Here is a 6,757-nt window from a genome sequence, read left to right as displayed (position 1 = left end):
GTAGTTGTTGCTTCCTCACTTGTAATGCTTTGAGCTAGAGTAGTTGTAGATGCAGATGTTCCTACTGTCATTGGTTTTGCGCTTGTTGTAGCCTGTGTAGTTGATAGTTCTGTTGTTGGTGCTTTACTCAGTACTGTTGTAGCTATGGTTGTTTCCTCTGTAGTTCTTTCTTCCTCAGTTGTAGTGGTTGGAGCTGTAGTAGTTGAAGATACAGTTGTTTCTACTGTTCTTGGTCCTGTGCTTGTTGTAGCCTGTGTAGTTGAATCTGTGGTAGTGGTTAGTTCTGTTGTTGCTGCTGTAGTTAATGTTGTAGTTGGAGCTGTAGTTGTCTCCTCTGTAGTTGTTGCTTCCTCAGTTGGAGTAGTTGGAGCTGGAGTAATTGTAGATGCAGTTGTTCCTACTGTTGTTGGTTCTGCACTTGTTGTAACCTGTGTAGTTGATAGTTCTACTGTTTGTGCTGTTGTCTGTATAGTTGTAGATGTGGTTGTTTCCTCTGTAGTACTTTGTTCCTGATTTATAGTGGTTGATGCAGTTGTTTCATCTGTTGTTGCAGCCTGTGTTGTCGACAAAATAGTACTGGTCAGTTCTGTTGTAGGTGTTGTAGTTAATGGTATACTTGTAGCTGTGGTTGTTTCCACTGTTGTTGTTTGTTCCTGAGTTGTAGGGGTTGGGGCTACAGTTGTTGTGGATGTAGTTGTTTCATCTGTTGTTGCAGCCTGTGTTGTCGACAAAATAGTACTGGTCAGTTGTGTTGTTGGTGTTGTAGTTAATGTTGTAGTTGTGGCTGTGGAAGTTTCCTCTGTCATTGTCAGTTTTTCAGTTGTAATGCGCAGAGTTGGAATAGTTGAGGATTCCGTTGTTTCAGTGGCCATTGTGAATTCAGTTGTCCCTTCTGTGGTTTCTGTTGTAAATGGTGTTGTACTTTGGCCTCCAATCCCACTAAGCAGCAGCCATAGCCATACTGTAAGTGTAGATAATTTCCTTTATTTCAATTTTTTTTTTAATTTAATTAAAAACTGTTGTTTATCGTAGCATCATATTACAGTCATTACATCATGCAGCATATGTTGCAGATAATCCTGTTATATTAGCTATCATTTAGATTAGATGATAGACCTCACAACCCACAATTAAAAATTACACCATAATAATTTAAATAATTCACAAAATAAATGTTCACTCATAAGCATTCATTTATCTAACATAAAAGCAAAATAGACAAAATTTGTGCAATGCTACTTACAAATATGTACATAATAACAATAATAATAATAATAATAATAATAATAATAATAATAATAATAATAATGATGATGATGATGATTATAATCACTGTTATCATCACCTTCATAATAAGCTATGGATATGGGATAAACATACATTAAATTTTAAAGTGAAAAGTAAGTTTTACTTACATATTGTGAAGGCAGTAGTGTTACTGGTGCCATTATTTTTTAAAAAGGCAAACCTGTCAATAATAAATGAGATCAAATTGCATTTTTTATTATTTTGAATGTTCCATATTGCAGTTTGAAAATTTCAATATTACAACAACTCTAAAATATCACAATAGCAACAGCAATAGCAAAAACAACAACAACAATAATAACAATAATAATAGTAGTAATAATAATAATAGTAATAAATGTAGCTGCAAGCAGCAGTACTGGGGTCAAGTCAATTTTCTACACCATGACCAGCAAAAGAAACTTTGTGACATGTTTTTGGTTAGAGTCTGATGAACAGTGTGTGAGTAGTTAGAAAAAGTAAACTTTCAATCATAAAAAAAACTGTATATTAAAAACAAATAAAATTAACTACTTCTTAGAAATTTTGTCTGGCGCTGTTCTGAAACTGCTCAGGTAGCATCTGGGCATGATGGTTATCATGCAGGTGTTTCATCACAATCCCTCAAAGCATTGTGGAGATAAAGCTTCAAGTAAAATTTTTACATGTTCATCAAATTCGTTGAAGCGCCTTTCGAAAACAGTATGGCTTATCAAAATGCTGTGAATATATTTTTATATCTTTTATATCCGTGTCAAAACTGAATGTAGACTCAGGTCATGCTTGTTTTGACATGTTCCAGTTTTGTCTCAATACGCTAAAGCATAGCGAAGATATAGCCTTGCGTCAAATTTGGCATGCTCAGTTGGGTTTATCAAAAAGCTTTTAATACTTTTTTAGCCAGTTTTGGTGAAAATCAGAAGTTCGAAGAAGTAGGTTATTAAAAAATTCAAAATGGTGGAAAGATTTTCATGATGGAAAATGATGTCATAGGGTGCAATCAAATCATCTTGAGCCAGGGAAACAGGAATTTATTTCTAGGACTCACGTTTCAAAGTTATTAACATAAATGTAGGTGCTAACTTGGACAGTTGGTGGTACTAGAGGGCTTGAGGTAGAGACACCAAAAGGGCTGTATTTAATGAACAGACTCTCCTCGATCAGTGTGCCAAGTTTCACAACTTTTTACCATACGGTTCTATGGTCTGCCATAGACTTCCAGAGCAGAAGAATAAGAAGAAGCGAAGAAAACTAACTATTACAACTACGCACCTTCGGTGCTTGGCCCCTAATAATAAGTAAACGAATGAAAACAATAGGGGTCTTCATAATAATAATAATAATAATAATAGGGATCTATATAATAATAATAATAATAATAATAATAATAATAATAATAATAATAATAGAATCATGCATTTTTACAAACAAAATTAGAAATATATGAATTTGCAACTTAAATGTTGCTATATTTCACTAAATGTAATAAAAATGGCACAAATTGATGATCAAAAGCTAAACTGAGAGTTAAAAATAACAAAGAGAGATATATTACCTTATTTTATTCTTCAACGTCATAACCATCTGATCTCAAACAATAATCTCTCTCTCAGCAATATCCTTAATGACAGCCGGCTCTGTCTCTCTGGAAGATAATTTATTCACAAGGGAAACTGCTTTTATAAGGTGTGGTAGGTGTAACTAGGTGTGACTCATGAAGCATATTCGCACGTTCATGACAAAAGTTATTTTTATGCAATTTGACAACAATGGGGGTTTGTTCATACAGAGATGATCAGAAAGAGAAATATTTTCACCATTTCAGGATAGATGTATGACCCGGTCACCCCAATACTCGCCTGTAGACACCAACATCAGGCCTGGCTCATGGGGTGGGTCTTAGTAACCCTAATACAGGCAGATTATACTTAGTCTTTTTTTTGTGTGTGTGTGTGTGTGTGTATATTTCATGGAAATCACATTTGTCTGACAACTTCTTCATACCTGTTCAACAAGGTAGCCCTGTTAAGAACACTAAGCTCCTGGTGACCTAACCCTGAAGTTCAGGCAAGTACATATCCCCTTTACCTCAAAAAGGTCTCAATCCATGAGGGAGATCTGGTTGTAAAAAATACATTTGGATTGTTGGTCCATCAAATATTGCATGTTAACAGACTGTATTTTATATCCAGTGTAACTACTGCGATGCATTCAATACTTCATGACTAGACAAACATGAAGATAACTACACATTGGTATATTTTATTATATATTTTGTTTAGAGATCATTTTTTTTCCTTCAGAAGTTAAAGATATTTACATGTTTCCCAGAAGAATAAAATATTAACAATTTACACTGATCATCCTTTTCAAATGTTTACATCCCCCTGGCTCTTAATGTAGTGTGTTGCCTTCTGGAGAATCAATGAATGTTTGCACCTTTTGTAATAGTTGTGTATGAATCCTTCAGTTGTCCTCAGTGTGAAAAGACGGATCTCAACATTATTAACCACTAATTGGGGAAAGGGGTCAAATATGCTGGAAAAGCTGGACAAGCAAAGAATATGCAGAACCTAGAGGTCCTCTGAAGAACATTGGACAGTTTAACTGTTCAGGACAAACAAGGGACTCATGAACAACTATCACAAAACATACAGTCGTTGATCATAGAGGTAACAACATAGTACTAAGAATCAAGGGTATGTAAACTTTTGAAGTCTTTCATTTGTGTAAATTCAGTTATTATTTTGTCTGGTGGACTATATGTAAACATCTCTTTTGTGAAATAGCTTCAGATAAACTAGCAGTACTACATAAAAAACAAAATGCAATTCTTATGATCACTCTATTTTTTTCCATTATTAATAAGGTACTAATAAGAAAGACCAGATGTGTGTAGACCAATGTGTGCAGAACTGGTGACGTAAAATAAAATAAGGAAATTGTATGTAAAATATTGGGAAAAACCCACCTACTTCTAAAAATATTTGCATCATATTGACGTTGTTGTACTGAGTCACTGTTTTAAAAAAACATGTTTTCAATACAAACTGAAAATGATTCACCCAGTGCAGGAATGCTGTTAGTGTGTTTCTTGACCTAATGTTTGTCAACATTTGTAGATTCGTAGCTAAAGGTGTGTCTGAACGTGTCCATAGATCAGATACGTACAACTTTGTCAGATGTCGAAATTATTTTGTCAGTTTGGATCATAAACAAACATTAAAAGTATGTCATGAATGCAGTAATTACATGTTGTTAAAGGTGTGTCCACATGCTAAATCTCTCACTCTTTCTTTCTTACAAACCCTTACACACCTATACACAAGCACACACTGATCATTCTACATCTCAAACACAATCACACGGTGGTGTAAAGAGTACTTAAGCACATCATTCTTTTTTCTTAAAGAAGACTAATTAGCCAACATGTCTTTAAATGGCAACCGTGTGTGTGTGTGTGTGTGTGTGTGTGTGTGTGTGTGTGTGTGTGTCTGCGTAAGGAAGTTTATCACATTATGTTGTTGGATGCTAGTAAATGAATATATTTTGATGAAAAATAAATTAATTGTTTCATTAGGTATTTTAAGAACTACTCACAGGTAAACTTCAGCAGAATCTTTTCTTAACATCAACAGTTTTATTGATCAATATCACAATTATTTTTGAGGAAGGACTTACTCAAATACGCTTCCAGGAATTAGTTGCTGCTATGTGAAATAATGTATATGCTGATAATAGGACGCATATACTGTCGTGATATGTTTAATCACAGTAATGCTTATAATTAGAATTTTCTATTTATCTGCATAATAACATCATCAGATTTTCCTGTCCTAAAAGTAGATAAAGAGAACCCACTTAAACAAATGAGATAAAAATATTATACTTGGTCGTTTATTTATTGAGGAAAATGATGCAATATTAAATATCTGTGAGTGAGTGTGCTTTCAGTATTTGGTGTGACCCCCTTGTGCAGTAATAACTGCAGCTAAACGTTTGGGGTAACTGTTGATCAGTCCTGCACATCAGCTTGGAGGAATTTTAGCCCGTTTGTCAGTACAGAACAGCTTCAACTCTGGGATCGGCAAAACAGGCCCAAACCATGATACTACTACAACCATGTTTCACAGATGGGATAAGGTTCTTATGCTGGAATGCAGTGTTTTCCTTTCTCCAAACATAACGTTTCTTATTCAAACCAAAAAGTTCTATTTTGGTCTCACAACATTTTTCCATTAACCTTCTGGCTCGTCCACATGATCTTTAGCAAACTGCAGATGGGCAGCAATGTTCTTTTTGGAGAGCAGAGGCTTTCTTCTTGTAGCCCTGCCATGCACACCATAGATGTTCAGTGTTCTCCTGATGGTGGACTCATAAACATTAACATTAGCCAATGTGAGAGAGGCCTTTAATTGCTTAGAAGTTACTCTGGGTTCCTCTGTGACCTCATGGACTATTACACGTCTTGCTCTTGGAGGGATCTTTGTTGGTCTCCACTCCTGGGGAGGGGAACAATGGTGTTGAATTTCCTCCATTTGTACACAATCTGTCTGATTGTGGATTGGTGGAGTCCAAACTCTTTAGAGATGGTTTTGTGACCTTTTCCAGCATGATGAGCTTCAACAACTCTTTTTCTGAGGTCTTCAGAAATCTCCTTTGTTCGTGGCATGATACACTTCCACAAACACGTGTTGTGAAGATCAGACTCTGATAGATCCCTGTTCTTTAAATAAAACAGGACGCTCACTCACTCACACCCGATCGTCATCCCACTCACTGAAAACACCTGACTCTAATCTCACCTTCAGATTAACTGCTAATCCTAGAGGTGCACATACTTTTGCCACTCCAGAGTTCTCCGGTGTTCTAATTTAAGACACCTGTTCCCAATCACACTGACAATCTCACCACACTACTTAAGAGAGTCTCACACACAGTGTCTTTGTGAAGTATTACGCTCAGTTGCTCTTTGTCTCCATCATTACCAAGCCTTCACCTCGTGTTGTTACTCTGGTTTTTTAACTTTGTTATTCCTTTGACTTTGATTCCCTGCCTTGCCTGTTTTGGATTGTTTGCCTGATCACATGACACTTGCCTGTTTATGTACTTCAGCTCTTGCCTGTACCTGTGTATTTGTTAACATTAAACTGTCATACCTGTATTTGCTTCCATCTCATCCTCCATTATGTGACAGATCCCTGTTCTTTAAATAAAACAAGGAGGTCACTCACTCACACCTGATCATCACCACATTGATTGAAAAGACCTGACTTGAATTTCACCTTCAAATGAAATGCTAATCCTAGATGTTTACATACATTTTGCTACTCACAGATATGCAATATTGGATCATTTTCCTCAATAAATAAATGACCAATTATAATATTTTGTCTCTTTTGTATAATGGGGTTCGTTTTATCTACTGTTAGGCCATATTGTGCATATATATACAAAAACGACCATATAC

At 35.6% G+C, this 6,757-nt stretch overlaps 1 long non-coding RNA gene across 1 annotated transcript; it reads right to left on the bottom strand.

Moving 5' to 3' along the window:
• Window positions 1-873: 873 nt before the first annotated feature.
• Window positions 874-3,183, bottom strand: LOC128606184 (uncharacterized). Its single transcript, XR_008385640.1, has 3 exons — window positions 2,843-3,183; window positions 1,416-1,468; window positions 874-961 (listed from the first exon to the last, which is right to left on the bottom strand). It is a non-coding gene; the product is annotated as an uncharacterized LOC128606184 (long non-coding RNA).
• Window positions 3,184-6,757: the final 3,574 nt, after the last annotated feature.

Source organism: Ictalurus furcatus, chromosome 3, assembly GCF_023375685.1.
Source record: "Ictalurus furcatus strain D&B chromosome 3, Billie_1.0, whole genome shotgun sequence".
Taxonomy (NCBI): domain Eukaryota; kingdom Metazoa; phylum Chordata; class Actinopteri; order Siluriformes; family Ictaluridae; genus Ictalurus; species Ictalurus furcatus.
The sequence above is the reverse complement of the archived record's forward strand: the minus strand, read 5'-3'. Positions and strand labels throughout refer to the sequence as shown.